Below are 19,952 nucleotides of genomic sequence, written 5' to 3' on the forward strand. Positions count from 1 at the left end.
GGGTAGCAAAGAATATGAATTTTCTTTATCTGAAAACTTTTATTTGACATTGGATTTTTGCGTTTAAAAGTATATACAAATGTTTAATATACTTTTGAATATGTATCCTTCCATATACATATATGACCTAATATTTATTTAAGGAAGCTATAACTTCCAGGAACAAAATTACAAAATGTTGGAACATTAAAACACAAATTGAGAACAACGATCGCATCAACTAACTACACAAGAAACTACGGAACCGCTTAAATATCTAGAACGACAAACATCGACATAAAATGCGATGTAACCCCAGCCCTACGCACCAGAAAAAAGTTCATGTTTTCGGCGGCTGCGTTATCGGCGGCACATTTCAGTCTATGCGCCGCTCTGGGGGTGAAACTGGCGCGACAAGCCTACCCCACCCCACACCGACGCAGTACCCACCCCAATCCCAGTAGCCTAAAGCCTGATGGTGCTATATTTGAAAAAATACTCAAGTTACAATCGCACAGTCTAACAGAATGTCTAGTACCTCTGACCTTTGAATCTGAAAATCTAAATGTCCGCACTAATTTTTCTCGCTTCCTTCAAAGCGATGACTAAAGATGGCATGATTTATCAAACTGACGAGAGCTAGGAACAAAGTCATTTCGAAGATATTTTTCTCGACGTCCTAAATTTATGTCTGCGTTTAATTTAATTTCCGAGATTTAAGAAAAATAGGCTAGAAAAGCTGCTTTCTGAAAAAGTTATAAAAATAAATTACGGAATTAGTTGCTGAATTTTTCTTCTTCATCATCCATTATACTAGAGTTTTTGTACAGATGCAAAAAGAGGTTTCTCATAACACCATGTCACAGAAGGCACCACGAAAGATCCACGATTTTGCGACTAAGAGCCCCTCCGTAGACTGACCATTAGTTACCCTAGTAACTATTTAGTTAACCTAGCTCATTAATTAAATAGTATGAGAATGTATGGCTAATGCGCACGATTCGGTATTGGTCTACTAAAACACTTGATGGGAATAAACTGTCGGCCAACTATGCTATCGGCTAACAATTAATCTGCAGTTTGCGGGTGCTTGTATTTTACCAAAGACGGAATAATAATGACGTCACCCGTGCTCTGGTGGAATTAACATTTTTCTCAATACGTGGTAATTCATGCATATTTTATCCGAGTATAAATAAAAGATAGCGAAATGTGTGCTTGATCCTGGCATTGACACTGCTAGATATTGCAGCCGAGCGTAAACAAAAAGAAAAAGGCATCTCATTTAGATTTCAGACTCGTGTACAAGCTTCATAATAACTTGTATTTGAGCTCTTAGTTGTAGTAAATAGGTTCGAGTCATTACATGAGTTGCAGAGCTAAGTTAAACTACCTTTGTTTAGCTTAGCTCGCATAGCACAAGCAGTTTTTCATATTTCTGTAGGTACATTGTGTAGGTATTTAGTTTGCAGACAGTATTGTGTAAAATATGAAAAACTGCGTGTGTTATGCGATTCCTTTCAAGTTACTGATTGGGATACCTAAATGTTGGTCATGCGTGAAATTTAGTTTCTAAGGCTGTTTAATTGACTACTAATTCTAAAAATAATAACATAATCAGGCATGTTTTGCAACTTGCATGCAAATCGTAAGGCATTATTTATGCAAGTAGTAAGGCAGTCCCGTAGTTTTATTTCATTCGTGGGTCAACCCTTTATTTCAGATGTTATCGTAACGTACGCTGTTGTATATGACTTTTGTGTTCACCCCTCTAATAACAACTTTATTAATGAAATATATTTTAATTACAGTGCGGTTCATGACGCATTACTTTTGCTTATGCACGAATCAAAGGTGTATTTAGGTAATGCCTTGACCTGATATTCCTTCATGAAAGCTAAGGTAAAATATAAGAGCCGGTAGACCTACAATCTTCGCACCACCTACTGTTAGTATTTGTACCTAATCACATTAAATCCTATCACATATACTTTATGATATTGTATGGCGAATTTAAAAAAAATAACCTAATCCATTCAGTGGTTTAGTCACAGAGGTCACCATCCATCCTCCATCCTCCGAGCCTTTTCCCAACTATGTTGGGGTCGACTTCCAGTCTAACCGGATTCAGCTGAGTATCAGTGCTTTACAAGAAGCGACTGCCTATCTGACCTCCTCAACCCAGTTACCCGGGCAACCCGGGCTTCTGACTACCCGTAACGACTGCCAAGGATGTTCAATGACAGCCGGGATACAGAGGTCACCGTTTCCATAATTTACAACATCATGTGTAAAGCAGAGATTAAGTAAGCGAGTATCGAATGTTTTGATCAGTTGACAGCTGTCAGTTTTCAAGGGAGAATTTCCGTTGTTTGTAATGACTGACTCTAAGTAGGTATGTGTTGTTCTGATTCTCGCACATTTTTATTCTATTTACTTTGTTTGAAAAATCTTTTTGTTATTTTTAGGTATACAATTTTTTCATTTGTGCTAATCGACATATACAAGGTGTTGATTTGCATTTGTGCCATACTTCAGGATGAGGACATACAATACGTTAATAATCGATTGGAATTACAGTAGACGGGAAATAGCTAATATGCACTGCTTTTTTTGTCATTGTAATGTCGTAGTATTTCAGAAGTAATCCAATTTTATGAATGAAATTTATGAATAATCGTTGCGTATGCTTTGTGTTTGCGTTTGTGTGAGGGCGCAGCACGGTTTTAAGGCCAGTAACACACGCGCGAAGTTTAAATACGGCTAGATGACATTGACGGAATTCCGAAAAAAAAAAATAAAAAAAAATATTACGTACCAATTTTTTTGTTGATTTGGGTCGAGAATCAGTAGCATAATTACGTCCTTGAATATGGCACGAATGCAAATCAACAGCTTGTATTAACCAGTACATTAACGTTTTTAATTTTATTGTGATTATATGACACACTCTGTATATTTAGTATGGTTTAAAAGGTAGGTACCTTTTTTAACCGACTTCAAAGGAGGATGTATTTTTGTGCACGATTATCTCGCGCTTTTGAAGTTTTTTTTTAATTATTTAACTTGACACAATATTGACTAATAATAAGCGTGATTTCTAAGCTCGAGAACCCCTGGTAGGAGTGTACTGAAGTAGTTCTAAACGTATGATTATTATGTATGCTCTATCCCAATAGGTATGAACTTACTTACACTAGGTTCAAACCACAAACCCGGACTAGACCCAAATCAAACACAGCTAGTAATTTAATAATCGCAACTATGTCAGGCAGAGTTGTGACTTACTTAATGTCTAGAGAGTATCAACATAGGCGGCTTTGGAGGAGACTATTACCTACGACAAATAAATGATCCTAAAATGTTGACATACCCAAACAGCTGGTTCAACCACATTACTGAGAAACTTTTGTTTTCACTGCATTTTAATCTTTACTAACATAATGAAGAGGTAATGTATATATATTCATATGTATAAGATAAAGTTTTCTAGTGTTCTAAGGCCCTGTGAAGGCGGTTTCATCGAAAAGGTAATTGCTTGAAACAGTTCTGATTAAGAAACCATTTATTCGAACAAGACCTATTTCACTTGACATGATTCTCGAATATTAATGGTGAACAAACGTTTGTGTCGGTAACGTACCCAATAGTACCTATATTCAAATTAAAACTGTGCAAACTTTGGGAATAATTTAATTTTGTATTAAAACGGAATTTTGGCATGCGGGATCTTAAATTTTATTTTTGCTTAACTGCTGACGAAGATGTGTATGTGTTAATTATTTTTTACTCTACTTTTGTACTCTAAGAGCCTCTACAGTAAGAGTTTGCTGCATTTAAGCTTGAAAAATGGCATTAGATTCGTCTTAATCACGAAATTCATGCCTCAAAGATTGAGCTGCAAACGTATTCACAACTGCTTAGTGTAAAGTTCTTGTATTCGCATAAAATAAGTCCAAACAGAGTTTGAGTCTGTAAACTGTTGAGGAGTTCCCGCCATTGTCTTTCCGCTTCAATATTCGATCAGTTCTAGAATACTATTATTTGGTACTATCGTCCTACTACTTTTATTTATTGTAATATTATATCATAGATGTCGTGCTACATGCAAATTGCTACATTATTCATCCCACCATTTTCGAGTTACCTTTGTTTGCTCTTAGTTCCCATCATTAGATCTTGAGTTGTTGGTCGCGATGCAATGGAACTAGGTATATCGGGAGCACACTCTTTCAAAAATGTCAGAGATATCGGTGACCATAAATGCCAGTCCCACATTGAACCTCCTCCTGTTTCAAAGTCGACTAATCAAAAGCTAGCTAACGGAATCGCCTGCGCAGAGATTTTTGTTAGAGTTTGTGGGATATTCATCCATATTGAACTTTTAAAACCCATTTCCTTCGATAGCAGGTTTTTCACGCTGCTCTTGCATGACGAATTATGTGACATTAGTAGGTTCCGCTTAATGTTCCCAATAGTAATTATTAAAAAAAAAATGAAAATACGGTTTTTAATATTACTGAACACTAAGTAACTAATGAGACCTCATAAAATCCAATCAAATCGCAAAGGGCATTTTAATTAACGCCGATGTTTATTTAGTTAAAATAAATTTCACTGAGATACATTCGACCGTTTAACAACATTATGTTTTCTAATAAATTGTTTGCGAAGTATAACAATTGTACGCAGGAAATTTTAGAAACTTGTCGAAGTCAACGACTTTACTAAAGACGGTAATATTTTCGCAACAATAATCGCGTTTAAGTGTCCGAGAAAAAATACAATCCGTAATTGAACTGGTCCCCCAAAGGGTTGGAGGTGTGAAACCGTCTAGACGGACCAAAAGGACGGGTTTTGATAAGGGTGCCTTGGACGACCTTGAACTTTACAACCAACGGCTTAAACAAATGAGGCTACCCCCGCCTTACATGTCTGCATGTAACGCCGGTTTTTACATCTTACGTAACCCTGGCATCAAGGAGCAATATCGAACGCTTCGAAAACTACTGGACCAACGTCCAGAAATATTTAAACTAGGTCAATTTTACAGAAATGTTCACATTACTACCATCCCCAAAACTTCGTATTTACCCAGCGTAACGAACAAATTCACGGGTTGGTGATCGACATTCAAACAAAATACAACCAATTACTTATCGTGTCGCGGCTAAAGGAATAGAAATTCTGTATTTCGCCTTTGAAGCGAACTACATAATTGATATAGAGCACCGCGGACAGGTACACAAAGGCAGTCGTGGCGTCCTTTGTGATCGACATATCAAATCACCATCGGACACTACAAAAACAAGCGAGACCCGGCCGGGTACAGACGTACGAAAATAAGTTCAGCCAGTTCCTAAACAAAAAGAAACTGAAATAAACAAGGTCGGGAATCAACGCCGCCGTCGCCGCCGCCATAAAGACCGACGGCCGTCCTTGAAAATGGGGGGTTCTTACAAATTGGGTTATTACGGTGCGTGGGGATGGGGGTGCGGACGGGCCGCTCGCACGAGCGGGCGGCGGCGTGCGGTGAGTGAGACACGGACGCGCGGGGTGCGGAGAGACGCGACGCGTGGGCGTACCTCGGCTGCGCCACCCGTCGCCCGGCACGCCTCTCCAGGAAGACTCCCGTCCCAGACTAGGGTTCCGGCGCCGATCATTATAATTACTCTCCAAGGTGAGCCGGGAGCTGTGCAACTCCACCGGCGGCCTAATCCGGCTCGTGCTCCGCCGGGACCGGCCAGATATCCCCGACATAATATTGCCAGCGCCAAACATTAAAAGCACTTAAACATCATCTGCCTATCCGAACGGTGCCAATTATGAAGCAAATTGAAAGCCTCTCCAACAATTTTGAGTGTGGGTACTGAGCTTTATTAAGGTTTTAAATTCTACCCGATTCTGCCTGACGAATGTTACTTTGCCTAAAAATATTCTTTGCTTGGGTTAGTTTTGAAGTGCTCTTTGTTCTAGCCAGCCAGGTAGGGTGATTAAAGTTGGACTTCAAATCATTAGCGCAGACTTCAAAGTCGTTATCGCCAGTGAAGTTTGGGGGACAAATTGGGGATCGTCTTTATGCAGTGTCCTCTTATATAAAGGACTTAATGTCGGCGTTGTCGGAGTCAGGGACGGGCTGCAGACGAGGCGGCCACTAAAAGCCTAGAATGGCTTTGTAGGTCAGTAATAAATTGACAATGGCAAACTTTGCTGCGTTCCTTCTAGATTGATAGTTACGTATTTATGAACGGAGTTTGTTTGTGTTTTGCTAACGAGATACACGGGAGTAACTAGAGGAATGAGGCAGGAGGCTTACCTTGCATTCAGTTCAAGGATTGGTTGTAATTATAAGAACTACAGAACCTTTCACCCTTATGTATAAAAATAAAAGCTGCTGTTAAAGTATCGCGATAATATCTATGGCCGCTTAGTCTATATAATACCTATTATAAACGCCAAAGTTTAAAGTACTTATGTTTATGTTTTTCACGCAAAAACAACTAATGAAACTTGGTGGTGATATACATAGTTTACATCGTTATAAAATATATCTACTAACTTTATTTTTATCCATGTCTGTGCCGATCGTACTTCCCTCATTACGCGAGTGAAGCCTCGGGTGGAAACCAGTCTGTACTAATATAAGAAAGAGGAAACATTTTTTTTTTTGTCTATACCCTCCAAAACAAATAAAAAAACTCTTTATTGTAAAACATTAAAGACTCCGAAACTACTGAACCAATTTGAGAAATTCTTACACTATTGGAAAACTTGACTCTTCCAGAGTAACATAGGCTATATTTTATCCCGATACGGGAAATAGTTCTTACGGGACGCGGGTGAAACAGCAGGAAAATAGCTAGTATTAGTGTACCGTAGGGTCTAGGTGATGCGACTACGAAAATGAGGGAATGGAGACAAAGAGTGTACCTACCTTTGTTTGCGCGTACGCTTTTACATTATAATATACCCTGCACGGCTAGCTGATCTCCTTCGAGAAAAGTCGCCGTAGACGTTATAGTTAAAACTTTCAGAGGAAAGCGTCTCGCTTCGAAATGGTTATTATATTCCCTTGTACTTCACTTCACCTTGAACATTATGTCAAAATAATTTGGTGTAAAGTACTTGAAAAGTTTTTTGGGTCATCATCCTCCGAGCCTTTTTCCCAAACTATGTTGGGGTCGGCTTCCATTCTAACCGGATTCAGCTGAGTACCAGTGCTTTACAAGGAGCGACTGCCTATCTGACCTCCTCAACCCAGTTAACCGGGCAACCCAATACCCCTTGGTTAGACTGGTGTCAGACTTACTGGCTTCTGACTACCCATAACGACTGCCAAGGATGTTCAATGACAGCCGGGACTTTTTTTTGGGTAAAATCAAATAATAACGACCCGAACTGAGTGGAAAAGTCGCCAGTGTGAAAGAGCTGCTAAGTAATAAAAGTAATAAAGAAAAACACTATTGTTCTAATACCAAATGGAAAATGCAGAAACAGTGACCAGAGTAACTTCTAGGTTTCTATTTACCTACTACATAATAAACGTTTGTTTAAAAACTTCCTTCTTATAGCATCGCATCGGTACGTTCGAAGCATTCGATAGCACATTGCGATGACGTAATTCTACGACCGGCTGGGGGCCAATTATGCGTGAACGAAGCCCTTAGCAACAGAGTGCGTTGCTTCACTACATGACCAGCATAACAGGACACCTACATACTATACAAAACACTCCGTAGAGGCCCAAAAACTAAACGAGTCAAAGAGACGAGGGAGTTTTAATTATGTTGGACGTCGCTTTAAAACAGAATTCTAACATCGAAAAATCCTCATTATTAATTAAATGTGTGTTGGTATGTCCCCTGCAACTTCGAGTGCTGTCAATAATAATGTGGGGTTGATTGACCTCTGCATATGTTTTAGTTCACGTGTTGGCGTTGTCCGCTAGGGGGCGATGTGCACAAAAAACAGCGTTTGGTATATTCAGGCGTACCTACCTACTAATTTGACTACGAAAGCTCCTCGTTGCTTGTAACAAATTATTACGTTTATTTTCGATAAATCGATAAAGGAAATTATAAGGTTCGTGACAGCCGTGTAGGTACTGCGTTATCGTTAATACTTCGACTTATAAATATGGGCTTTAAGAGCTCTCAAAGATATCTTATAATTAATTCGTCAAAAATGTGTGAGCAAAAAACCCCGCAATTAATTCACAATTTGTTTTCTATGCTAAGTGGGAGAGAAGGCACAAGTCCCCGTATGTTGTCTAAGGCACAGAACTTCTCTCGAAACATAGTTAACCTTTAATGTTACATACAAGACATATGAATTGTTATTTTTTTGCTTTAAACTTATGGTAATATAAACACAGTAATTTTTTTAAGAAGCTTGTAAACACAGGCATATCTATCACTTATCATCTTCAACCTTTCATAATCGAACCAATAAGTATAAACTAACAAATGAAAACACATATTGTGAAAATAACCGGAACAATCCAGCATCCACCTTGAATCCACCGTTTTATTTCGAACTAAAAACAGGCAGTAAATTAGACAAAGTTAATAAGGCAACAAATGTTTCAGGTTTTAGGAAAACCGCAGAGGAAGCCTTGAAATATAAAGGCCATGAATCACAGTTACCGACACGAGTATTTCACGGATGTTGTCTGTTTTGAATCACGATGCAATTTATTTTGAAAATAATTGTTTAGTGGAATGATCTTTGTTCTATCGCATTTTTCCATGCTCAGCTGGAACAGCTGAAATTAGACCGAGCTCGATAACATGTGACAAGTATATATGTGATTCTTTTTTCTGAAAGGTCTAAATTTACCAACATTGTGATTATTTTCCGATTTGATGCGTGAATATCTAATTGCTTTATATGTACTCTCGATGAATTACTTTGATAAAATTCTTAAACCTAAGTAGGTCAAAATAGTCAGGACAGATTAGAAAAATCCAACATAATAACTCACACTCAACATAAAAACCCGAAGTTCAGTCAACTGTCAAATTGCATGTCTATTTCTTTGTCCGTATCGATCTAGTCATCGTTAAAATGACACTGGCACATGCTACAAAAACAACAAAGGCAACAACTATTGGTCTTGCATTTGGCAAAGAATTGCGGCAAAAAAGTTGTAACCTGTGGCTGTACAGTACATATGGAGTGTATGTCTGAATGTGTACTATTTTAGCAGCGCCTTAGAACAAAGAAGAGTTGGATAAGAATTATTATTAAAACAATGGCGCGTATCAAGGTTGATGTGTTGTACCTATCTCGTTATCATGATATCAGGTTTCTGAGGTGCCCTTCATGACTTGAGATGTGTTTACGACCAGTACCTATTTACTTTAATAGGGATCGAGGTCTTACCATTGTCTTCGATGTAAGCAGATCGGTCAGGAGAGATTTGCGTCTAATGGAGGCGTTCAGTCAGCCTTTGTGTGATTGTCTTATGTAATACCTAGTGCTTTAGGTAAGTATTTAGGTACCGACTTCATTATTTTAGGCACCTCACGGTTATTATAGGTATTATGACAACAAAAACGAGTTGGGTTTGCTTTCTACAAAGACACGGCAGATACATTGAGTTGACTGTCATATTTGATTTGGTAAATAATCTTGGTCACAAAACCTTCCTAGTCATTCATATTAATTTAATAAACAAACAATGACTTTACGGATACTTTTCTTTCCAATTTTTATTGTAACTGAATATTGAATTTCGTGGATCAGGAATTGTTAATTTTTAAAAATTTTATAACTTTGTACTTTTTTGAGACTTTTGTTGTCTAGACAGACCAAACATTCATATCCACATTTGTATTATCTCTCATAGCTGCGCTAGCGCACTGGCCAAAACACAGGAATGAAAATAAACCAGCGACGAGAGTTCGTTAGCCGGGAACGTTCTCACGCGCATCTTATGTCACGACATTTGCGCATGCGTACAACACATACAACTGCTTCATTATACGCAATTATTTTTAAACATGATTATTTTATGTTGGGTGTAATTTACTTTGACTATGTTAGGTGCCCATTGACAGTAAAAGTTTAATTCATTGAAGAAGTCATGTTACCTACGTTATGTAAAGTAAACAAAAAGTGTGTTTACATACATCACAAAATAGTGTCCTAAATAATGATAAAATAAAACTGAATTAAACTGCATTTTAAAATGTTTACATTTTGTTGCAAAGACGTCATTCCGTATTTTTGACGTAGGAGATAGGAAATGAAAATAAAAATTAGGTATTCAAATTAGAATGAACATTAACCGTAAAACTATTATTATATTCTAGTTTAAAGTCTTACAAAATACATATTACAGCAATCCCTAGCTACGAAGCGCATTCTGTAGGCGACTACGAGATGCGCTACGTGCAGCAGTGCAACGCGTAGCAATGCAGCTACGATTTAACTACGAGGCGTAGCAGTGCTACGAAATTGCATACTTGCAAAAAATATTTGCAATAATCGTGTTAACTGCAATTACGTAAATATAATGTTTCAGGTAAATAAAAATCAACCTTTACCAAATTCCGGAACTTTTAACACATATGTGATTTGCAGGAATCTATGACAATTTGTAAACAGAGGAAAAATATTTTTAAACAAAACATATTTAAATAGGATTCAACAATTACTATAAATGAACGAGTTGACCTTGCATGCATTGTATTTAAATTCTTAATGAGTTTATTTGGTAATCAATCATGACTACATTTTTGAACAGGAAACTTAGTTACAAATGTGTAAAGCAGATGTTTACATTGCTAATGACATTAATTAATAAGTGTATTAAACTACTTCTAACATTTTTGTTCACATGTATGAACGAGTATTTCTACATGGTATAACACCAATAAACTTGAATTTTGTAGGACTGTTCTATAGCAAATAGAACTTTATGTATCTCTTCTGCTCTGTTTATGGCAAGAGATTTGCACTACTAAACTACAAAGAAGACGGTATGATGGTACCTATGTCATTTTGGTAAGTAATTAGTAAAGTTTTAAAAAATACAATATAGGTACATAAATTCCACGTAGGATTTATCCTACGAAACATAAAAACATAAAAAAATCCTTTGAAACATAAAAAATGCTTTAAATTCAATTGAATTTTAAATATGAAACAGTTGCCACGCCCAATAAAGAATTCTTGCATACAAAATTATCAAATCATTCCATACAGCAAGAACGGCCTAAACATCAATATTTATATGGGTACCGCCATTTTGCCAATATCATACTCGTTATAAAAAATGTAGTTTGAACTGATTCACGACGCATCAGTTGCGCGGGGCCGCAGTAACTTAAGTAGAAAACCTTCCGCGATTCGAAGGCCATACAACCAGTTCTGAGACCGGTATGAGGGCCCCAAATTTTGGGACCAACTGCGTTCCAATAGAGTGCGCGGATTTTCTTTTGCAGGATCACAAAATTAACAATATTTTCTGACCTTTATTGCCTACAAAACTTCCGTATAATAGAATGGCAATTGAATACGTGTAGTAAGTACTATTTTATGATTTACTAACTTAGTTATATAGCCAAAATATTTAACAAAACCAATAAATATGCATGAATGCGTCTATATTCAAACGAGCTGTCAAATAATCTATTCGTTTGATTTGCAAATAAAATAATTATATTTAGCCGAAGGTCTGGCTAGAGAACCAGTATTTACGACTTAATATTGTACATTCGCAAATCACCTGTTAATTTTCATATTTGACGACTATCACACATATCTTTACCGCCCCTACCTAGTCATGATACATGTAACTCCCTAAATTCTTAAAATTAAAATCTTACATAGGTATCTACATTAGACAAAACACAGCTACCACGTTTAAGGAAATTAAGTCACAAAGACAGAAAATTTAAATTTGACATTATTTTTGCAAACACCGTTGTAATACAGCAAAGGTTTGTCAGCATCCCCCGTATATATTTTGCAATTGAATTTTTCCTCGACTTTGAAAGGGTTACAAAGCTCGTACTTGTAAGTTTTCGTGCAAAGGGTAAAATTTACAATGCATTTCAATTTTTTTTTTCTTTGGCGTTTGATGTGAAAATGACTTTTTTTCTTTGTTCAACCAAAAAAAAACCTCAGGAAAATTATATAGAACCGTTCTTCTATCCATGTGCATTTGTGTTACCTACGCACCTCTATTGATTTGAGGACTTTCCTTATACCTATTTATAAATATATAATGATTTGCCTGTCTATCCTTATTTGTTGAGTTTGTTCCGTTATAATAATAATCCATGAAAGTACGCGATGCCTTCCAACGATTTTGCTTAATTCAAGCTTACCGGTTTTAAAATTCTTCACAGCTTTCTACCATGCATCGCCGTTTCCTTCTTTCAAATGAATTAAAATTTACTTTCTACCAAAAAATGTTAACTGCCGATTTGCCTTACGTGTCCTAAAAACCTTAGTTACCTCAATACTTGGTACAATTTTAACAGAATGCTGTTTCAAAGTGAATCACCATCAAGCACTTATATGCCTACTCACATTGCAGAGGATGTAATCAACAAAATGTCGAGGCAATGACCTCGATGCAACTAAACCGAACTATGAGCAAAACAATGAATCATTACACGTGCCAGTTTTGCACTAAAATAATATAGAACGCAATTGCATTTTAGCAAATAATACGTATTAAACAGGCTGATTATTTCAGAGGAAAATTTTGATTGTTTCGCTAAAATTAACTGGTTACTGGGAGGTGATAAAATTTATTGCAATATTGTTTCAGGGTCCAATATCCTGAGCGAAAAGTTGGTGATGCATGTGAAGTAATATTTAGGTATTTAGGTAAATCATTATTTCACATCAGGTTGCTTACATGTGTGAAAGTGAAGAAGTAACGACTTTCTCCCTAAACGACTAAACCGATGGAGTTTTTATAAGAAAATGAGCGGTTATATCCAAATGCAGAATGAAGATTCTTCGACAAGCGGGTGAAACCACGGAGAATGGGCTAGTAGCTTATAAAATCAAAACAAAAATGGTAGTACAAAGTTCCTTTCCGAAACCCCACTTGGACGAGCCAAGGTTCATACTACTCTCGATTGTTTCGCAACAAGACATCTCACAAAAGAGGTCCAGGCTTTAGATTTTGGCCGTCCGTTTATTGTACTACCCTCCTTTTGTATACAAACCAGTTTCAGTGGTTATTATACTGATGTGTAAATTGTGATTGATTATAAGGGAATTTTATGTTAAGCCTTTTAAACTAAGAAGCTTGTTGCAATTTTTATATCACTCTCGTTGAGTGAACTTGGACAGTCCGCAATGGACAGTATTGCCTCGATTTATTGAGTCTCTAATGGGACACTAAAAAACTAATGGATTAACATATTCTTCTTGCCATTTGTAGTTTTATAAAACTAATGTAGTATCTATGCAATCAAACAAAGCTAGGCCATTACATAAGTAGGTATGCGACATGCTCATGGAATAGGACTGAATTACTTAAATATTTTTTACCAGAAATCATAGGTAGGAACCTAATTGCATTCCTAGATAATAGATTACGTATCATACCAAGTGCGTATCAACTAGAAACCCTTGATAACTGTGCCCATGTGATAACAGTTTTGATTAGAAAAGAAGATAACATAATGCGCTTTAGCAGTTCTCGGTTTACGTTTGCGATATTGTGGGGAGAAACCATAATTATCATATAATCACATGTTAAGCATTAAAATATACATCAATATATGCTTTGATATTATAGATGTTTTAATACTTTCTTACAGAACAGCTTCAAAGTTTGCATTAAGGAAATTTCGCATAGTCTATTATGATTCATGGGCTGCTTCTGCGAAATTAGAAAGGTACATACTTGAACTGTCAATGCTATTTGATATTTTATTACTTTTCCGTTAAACTGCCTCGTTGGTCCAGCTGTCTCGGGTTCGATTCCCGGGTCTGGCCGAAATCGTCCCATTGGGCTATGAAAGTGAGGGAATAGTGAGTGCACTTGTGTCTGCGCAAATGCTTGTGCACTATAATGTGTCTTTTGCTAATCAACCGCCTTAGCCTATTCTACATTTTCGAAGATTTTCGGAAATTTAAAAAAAAGATGTCAAGCCAATATCAGTCCTTAAATTCCTTTGATCTGAGTTACATTCATTCAAACTATACTTGTTATTTGTTAATATTGTAATTAGTATATAATTTGTACTTAAGGCACATTACAATAATCTTAAAAACAAAAAAGGTACACGGAAATGATTAGTTACATAATAGCAATATTGAATTGAAATAGCATTGAACGCGCCCTTGCCCTCCACCGTGAATTGGTAATCACTGACCGAATACTAACGGTACATGTTATGTAGATATTATACTACACATATTATGTAGGTACATTATATTAAAGAAATAGGTACTCCAACACTATTAGGTACAGTCAACAGTCTTTAAATTTAAAAAATATATAGGTATACCTACTTAGAACAAAAGATTACACACGCGATTCTGAAGTTGCAAAAGTATTAAGTTTAGTTACGTACTCGTACTTCCTTGGTTAACTCACAGCTTATGAACATATTTGCAAAGGATCCCTTTTACTAGAACAGTTCATGGCTACTACTGCCTATGTCAATATCAAATGCGTTGGCGGCGCGAGACTCACGTGGCTTGTCCACGTTTAAATAGTTGCCCGAATCAGAAACGTCAGTCAATTTTATGCGGCGCTATGATCACATGTTACCATGGTCACTTTAAACTGTATTATGGCTAAAAGCTTTTTTATGTTTGGTCTCTGAAGAAAAATAGCTCATTCAAGGTATTTCATTCAGAAGATGGTGAATGTCACGTGTGTTCGACTGCCTAGGTTATTCAGTTTGGGTTATTTATTTACAGCAGTGCCCGTATTAGAATCCGCCTCATAAGTCAGTGCAATTTTCAGCAGTTTGCCATTAAGTTATGCTTTCCGCCCAAAATACTTATAATTTTCTTTGTAAGTCATCATCCTCCGAAAATTTTTCCCAACTATGTTGGGATCGGTTTCCAGTCTATCCAGATGTAGCTGAGTGCCAGTGGCAGTTTCTGACTTACTGGCTTCTGACTACCCGTAACGGCTGCCAAGGATGTTCATTGACAGCCAGGACCTACAGTTTAACGAGCCATACGAAACACAGTCATTGGTGTCTAAGAAAGATAAGAAAGTACATACAAACGTAGAGAAGTTGCATTGGTACTTGCCTGACCTGGAATCGAACCCGCGCCCTCATACTCGAGAGGTTAGTTCTTTGCCCACTAGACCACCACGACTACATAATATATAATTATCTTTGTAAGTATGTATGTATAATTTGGTATGGATCTAGTAAAGCTTTTGCGACCATTGTTTTGACTATTAGGTTAAACTAAAAAGTCTGAACTTCATAGACAACTGCTGACGACAGGTGTCGTGTTAAAAAGAAAACTTGCCAAATTACATAAAATGACCGTCCAATTTGGATGCTTGCCAAGCAGAATGGTAACTATCTGGTTTGACAAGGTTTGTTAAGGGTTCTGCAGTTGGCGATAGAACATTTTGGTATTGACTTATTTGTCTTTCTTAATAATTTTCTTTTAGACTTTCTCGAGAACGAGGCTGGCGTAGTAGGCTGCGCAGTTGATTGCATCTTTGAAAGGAAAATAAGTAATACTTAATTAAATTTAAAACTGCGAATTCTAAATACACTTTGCAGAAAATAGACAAAGTTATTTTGATGAGAACCTGTTCAGTTTAATTAATTAACGCAAAAGGTTATACGCTCGTTAGTTAGATAATAAAACTATGATTTCCATTAACCATAAAAATGGATGTAGTTCAGAAAAAACCTCCAAATCTTACTAGTTATTACAATTATACAAATAAATAATATAAAAGAAGCTCACGCTAAGGATAAAATCCCGTGATACGTTCTATGTCAAACAAACAAACAATCAACTTTTTCGTCTTTATAATATTAGTGTAGATTAATAATTAAACCGAACTGAAGGAACGGCCTGGAAAAGTTATAACCATACAGGAATCGAAATGTACTCATTCAGAACTAATTTTATTATGTTTTCGAGACGTCTTTATTGCAAGATCGTAAGAGTATTGTAGTATGTTTTTATTGTTTTATAGTTACGGCAATTACAACGTGAGAAGTAGGTGCTTATTTGATCATCATACTTATTGGTTCTTTGGTGCACTTTCCCAGATAATTTTACAAAATTGTACCTACTTGTAGGTAACGTACCTGCTTTCCCTTAATGTTTCATACAAAGGGATCCTATTTATGGTTTGATTACTCTAAGACAGTTCCTCATGATTAATTGAATTCTGAAACTTCCCATCTAGGAAGTAGGGACGTACTTTTCCGCCCGTTTCTTATTTGAAACTAATCGCTTGAAATTATTCAAGCTGGATTTTGTTCACAAATACGGATTTTATTACGATCTTGGTACATTTTATTGTCAAATACCACGCATATAACGCAGTAAGTAGGTACGGGAAGTGCTGCACGAAGTTGGACTACACTCTAAAGGTTCACCACAGAGATTTCCTGTTATAAAATCATGGCATTAATACAATAACGTATACGCGCCTGCGTTACACGATTGTGATCGCTAATTGCTCAAATATTCCAGCGGCATGGCGCTCATGACATGCACGCTATATGTGTCAGCCGTATGCGGCAATAAATTCATTGTGTAATGGGTAGAGCGCGCATCGAATTGGGCCGTCCCTCCCAAGAGTGCCCCGCGCATCGTCGCTGTATCTGTCATACAACTTTACTATTCACCAAACGCATCTACGAATCTATTAGTTCTACATTTAAACACTTAGCGCCATCTCTGATTTTAATTCAGAACTACGTTGTGAACGATTAGAATCGTAGTCTTGAATGTTTTGTGTGGAAAAATGTGCGTGACAAAGTAATGTCGGCACTCCGGAAACGTTCAAATGCAGCCGTTAAAATGATACTTTTTATTCCTGTACAATAATCGTTAATTTCCATGAGGTCGACTAATCATGCGGTTATTTTAAAACTCCACGTAAGTAGTTTATTTAAATTATACGTTTAATATCTTTATTTTCTGCCTACAGTTTTAAGTTCAAGGCTGATGGCTATTAATATTGATTTCAATCATAAAACAATTTCTTTGCTCTAGCTCGTTTAGCTGTATACCTAGTATTTATGTCGTAGTAAAATCATCAAAAAACTACAAACTAGGTACCATGGTACGGCGTATCAAATTTTTTAATTACATAAGTATTTTATTCGTTAAGGCTGAGAAGATTTTAACAGACCTCTACAGTTATCCAGGTAGGTACACAGAACATAATGTTGAAGCATCTCTTTTGTTTTTTAAGGTCACTAGTTTTCGCCCGCGATTTCACCCGCGTCCCGTAGCCGGATGGTGACAAAAACTATCCTAAAACCTTCTCCCGGGTCTAAGCTACCTCCCCTCTAAGCCTTTCAGCCAAATCGGTCAAGCCGTGTTCGTGTTATGTCGTGACAACGGAAAGCGGGTTTCATTTTTATATATATAGGTTTCCTACTTATTTGAAAGTGAACATACAAAACATACATAAGAACAGCAAGACAAGTTCGGCAGGTACCTATAGGATTAACATAGAATTCCAGAAATCTTCACGAACTTCAGTAAAAAGCATTAGGTAATAAAAATCTAGCCCTACCTTAAAGAAAAGGTAGCACCAGTACCTACATATTTCTATGCAAAGCAAACGGACGTAGAGTAATAATCTACGTGGCGCACGCAACTCTCACACTTGCGTTGTTTATTGCGAGTGTGTGTGTGAGTGTGACATCTTAAGGATAGCAGTGTGTGTGTGAGTCGGGGCTGCCACTTGCCACCTGCGGTTTAATGGCTCATTGTATGTTTTAGTGCACATTTCAGCGAAATGTGTCGCGTTTCAGAGGAATGGTATTATGTTTCGGGATAAGGTATTGAATTTAATTTGATGTAATTCGCTTTTGTTGGAGTATTTGTGTTCTCCTGATCTGTTGGATTGTTAGAACATTAGGTACATACACATTACGTTAAAATATTAACAGAAATAATAGGCATGATGACAAATTTTTAAATTCCTTTGTATGATGTAGGTATACGTCTATTTTATATGAAAAATTATTAATTTTAAGAAAATGCCAAGTTTTTTTATCAAATAATTGCATTTTTCTCTGTCCACTTTGAATCCGGCGCGAAAACGCTTGTCAGTGTCATGTCGTCACTTGTGACGTCACGACTGAAATTACAAGACGCAAGTAAACAACGCTCGTGCAATAATTAAGTTTTTTGTGTTATTAAATATGAATTCGAAAGGGCATAGGTGTTGTGGGGTCCCCCAGTGTAAGAACACATCCAAAACAACTCCTGATAAGTTATTTGTGTACGTTCCTCACAATAAAAAAATACGAAACAAGTGGCTTAAACTTGCAAGGCGAGATTCAAAAGCAATATTGCCCAGGGTAGGTACAACTTTATTTTTGTGAAGATCACTTTGATGTAAGTTATTACATAGTTCTCTAGATTCTAGCATAGTTTATAATGTAAATAACTATTTCGAGGTTAGGTTTCATCTCTCATTGTTTTTTAATTAAACTAGTATACTTACATGGAAGTTTTAACATTTCTAAATTCAGCTGAACAAAAATCTTTATTTGATGCCAAAAACTTTCCCAGCATTATGATATCAATTCTAGGCAAATTAGCGCTGTTTGCCTTGATAAATCCGGGCTCCATAACTCGTGTTATAAACAATTAATTAATTAAAAACAAAGATCGCAGTGGAAGTTCACAATAACGAAATGTGACGTTCGCGCGCTTTCGCGCGAGTTGTTTTGAGAGATGACGTCACGAGCTCTAATTGGTGTTCAAGATATCATGGCGGATTGCCTTATTTCGTAATTTTATTTTATAAAAATACATATTAATCACATCCTACATCCTACATTCCTACATTCCTACATTCCTACATATATTATAAACGTGAATGTTTGTGAGAATGTATGGATGTATGTTTGTTATTCAATCACGCAAAAACTGCTGGACCGATTTGATTGAAATTTGGTATGTAGATAGGTGATACCCTGGATTAACACATAGGCTACTTTTTATCAACACACCACGCGGGCGAAGCCGCTGGCGGAAGCTAGTTATTAATAAAGAAAACAATGCGCGTTTTATATTCCAAGCTTCAAGTTTAATTTAATAAATATATTATTTTAATGTTTTTTGATTACTGTCATCATGCCTATTCTAGTGCTTGTCTGCCATCAACCTAACTGAATTGACTGGCCTTCTTTTTTGACTCTACATTTTTATATTAAAAAGCTTTTAATTAATATTTTCTCTGCTTATGTAAGTACGTTTTTCACATTGTAAACGAACATTTAATGAATGCCTTATTTGCTTATTTTAAGCTCTAATGCTTATTTGATACTCAAATTCAACAGTTCCAGATGTAGCCCTACTGTAACAGTAGACATACACATAGGCGATTTGTGCATGTGTGCGTAGCTGCGGCGCCTACGAATAGCCGAACAAAGCGCAGCAACGGCCATGAAAATGTTTGTAGTACCGCTACGTAGCAGGGCTGTCTCGATTGAAATGGAGAAGTTGCAATAGGCCTAAACACAATAGGCAGTTAGACTTAGTGTCGTTTAGCTATGCGAAATATTGCGAAACAATAGTAACACTCAATGCGGGTATAAATATTAGGTAGCTGTTCGAATATCGACCATCAAGCAGTAAAATGTTAATAAAAAGAACTAAAATGTAAATTACACATAAACACCTTCAAAACCTATACTTACTGAAGAGAAATTCGACCATTGGTTGAATAATGAATTAATAACTACCTACTTCTCAAGGACCTCTGCAGAAACTGAGTTGAACAGAACAAAGCTTTGTTGTAAAAGGGTTCA

This window comes from Helicoverpa zea, chromosome 3, assembly GCF_022581195.2.
Source record: "Helicoverpa zea isolate HzStark_Cry1AcR chromosome 3, ilHelZeax1.1, whole genome shotgun sequence".
Lineage (NCBI taxonomy): Eukaryota > Metazoa > Arthropoda > Insecta > Lepidoptera > Noctuidae > Helicoverpa > Helicoverpa zea.